A 2,970-nucleotide genomic window follows, 5' to 3' on the forward strand; every position below is an offset into this window, starting at 1 on the left:
CAACCAGAGGCATCTTATGGGAGACCTAATCTTGTCTTTGCTGTGATAATGAATGTGTAAGCATCTGCACTCTGCATCAGTGCTCTGTGTGTGTGTGTGTGTGTGTGTTTTGCTCAGTGGATGGATGTCATTCTTTCCCCCATCTTCATTTCATTCCATTGTGGAAGACCAGGGGTGGGTACCTTGTACCTTAATCATGGATGCAAAGTTATAAAAAAAAACCTTTGCCCTGTTTCTGAACCCAGCAGTCTGAGCAGGTCCTGAGGCTCTGAGAAACACTTTCTTTAAATAGCACTGGAAAGGGTTTTGGCCTGCAGGGGTTTATGGTGGATACAAGAATGGTGTGACTGTACAGCCATTTGCATTTCATTTCTCACTGCCATTTTCATCAACATTCACTCGTTCCTGGCTTTTTATAAACAAGGCAGGGTACCAGCCTCTCTTTGGGGAGATCTGAAGATGATGAAACTTGGTTTCTGCCCTTAAGAAAATGGCAGTTAGGTGGGAAGACATTGACATCAAAAGTCAGCAAGGAGAAAAGGATACAAGACAGAGGTCAGTTCAGGATGAGGGGGTCAGGCTGGGCTTATGGGTGTGGAGGAAGTGGCTCAGGAGCACAAAGGGAACAGCAAGGCTATCTAGGGTAGTTGAAGCAATGAAAGTTGCTGGAGCCAAAGTCCCACAGGAAGGCCCTGGCATCAGGAGGCCAAGGAACTTCTGATTTTATTCTCTGGGCAGGCATTTCAAGTTGTGCTGTACTCACAGTCCATTAGCGATGGCCTGGTCCAGACGACACAAGACTCTCCCGGCTGTGTGTGCTGGGGATGCCCACAGGAAGGTGTGCCCACGGAGCGGGCTGGCTCTTAGCATTGGGGCCAAAGTCCGCCCTTTATGGATCAACCCACCATTGAAGCAGAAAAGAGTGTCTGCTCTCAACCAAAAGGAAAATCTGGACTTTGAAAAATAGGGTGGTGATAGAGGGTCTGAAAGAATAACACCCTCACAGTGGCTTTTCTGAACCCGTTTATTCGTGTCCTGACCTCTTCACCTGAGGGCGCTTCCGAGCTGTTCATTGCTGTTTAACTGCGCTCAGGCTGAATCTTGGAATAATTGTATCCTTCCGCCACGTCTGTTGGAGGGATGAGCAGGGAGGCTGGGTTTACCGGTGACTGATTTTCTTACCTGGACATAGGCGCCGAGAATGAAGGAAAGCAAGGCGACCACTCGCCAACAGTTGAAGCACGGCTCCCTTCCCTAAGGACGAGCAAGAAGACGGCCAGCTCCTGCTCCTTCTTGGGTTTTACTTCTCTCCTTCTGACAGAACGACATGCATGTAGGAGCAATGAGCTGAAATCCGCCCCATGCTCCGAGTCCCTCGGAAGACAGATCCGTATACAGTGCTGTTGTCTGCCAGGCAAGGGCGCCGTGTTTTTTCTCACAACTGGTGCAGAGTGGTTGGGAGGCGAACACAGCTCATGAATTGGAAGTGAATTAAAATGTAATGACAAAAAGGGAGTGATGTTGTGATTCGGAGGAGATGTATACTGAGGCAAAGTTGGACTGAGAGATGGATGTTATTTAACATCATTATGGTAATGGGGAAACATTTACAAATACCACTGTGTTGGTGATAAGATGCAAAATGGAAATGAGATTCAATTTGACAGAAAATAAATTTTAAGGTGGAATTCACTGAACTCGATTTTCCTCTCAGAACCAGAGAAGACACTCTCCTCAAAGCCAGCTCCCTGGAGACAGGCACTGGCCACTACGGTAACCACTTTCCACAGGTAGCTGTGTACCACCTGAGATGGGCTTGGTCTGAATTGAGATGCTCTGTGTTATGAGTGTAAAATACACTCCAGATTTCCAAGATGTAATATGAGTAATAAGAATGTAAACCATCTTAGTATTTTTAAAATATTGATTATATATTGAAATGTTGAATTATATTTTGGGCTAAATAAAATGTAGTTTAAATTAATTTTATGTTTCTTTTTTTTAACGTGATTACAAAAGAGTCTGAAATTACAAATGTGGCTCCCATTATATTTCTATTGAACCACAGAGCTCTAAACTCTTAACCCAAACCACGCTGGCACCTGGGTGTCTATGTCTATCTAGCTATCTTTCCATGTCTGTGGTTCACTGTCTCATTCTTTCTCACTCAAAATAGTGTTTGAGGGAACTTTTCTTTCTTATTTTGTCTTCTGAGAAATACATAGTAGAGAAACCAGGGGAGATTGAGGTGGGGACCACTAAGTGCTGACAGGAAGAGACTACACATGCTCCTGGATCCTCTCTTGGGTTCCCCAGACAGAAAGAGAGGAGAAAAAGTGAGTCAGTGAATGGGAAAAATACATATACTGACTCCCTGCCCAACTTCTGAGCCTGGGGTTATGGAGAATGATAGGGAGCTTTGAGATAGATCATCCTGTGAGTGCACAGTAACTTACCATGCACTATTGTTTCTTTTCTTACCCCCTTCTTACTCTAAGAGCCCCATAAGTGAATCATCACACACTGAGGGTCATACAGATTCCATCAATGCTGAGCTGGATGGGCCAGGAGGCTGTTGTGTTGTTCATGAATGGCAACATTCTGGTGAACAACCCGCACTTCCTAGAAAGCACAGGCAGCGTGGCTGTGGGGCTGTGAGTTTTGTTCAGTCTTCTTATTCTTCCCAGCACTGCTCCATGGCTATAGCTAGTCATCCTTAGCCCCACTGCAAAGTACACCCATCAAGAGGCATAGAGGAATCTGAGGTGTGGCAAGAGCCTGAGCTTTTTGGAAGTCAGTACTACATATTTTATGTTTGAGATAATTGATTTGCATAAGGTAGGGTGTAGAACGATGCTATCTAATAGAACTTTTTGTGATGATGGAAATGTTCTACGTGCTGCTCACTATGGTAGCCACTAACCACAGATGGCTACTGAGCATTTGAAATGTGGCCAGTGAACTGAAAGT

The sequence above is a fragment of the Lepus europaeus genome, chromosome 2 (genome assembly GCF_033115175.1).
Source record: "Lepus europaeus isolate LE1 chromosome 2, mLepTim1.pri, whole genome shotgun sequence".
Taxonomy (NCBI): Eukaryota; Metazoa; Chordata; class Mammalia; order Lagomorpha; family Leporidae; genus Lepus; species Lepus europaeus.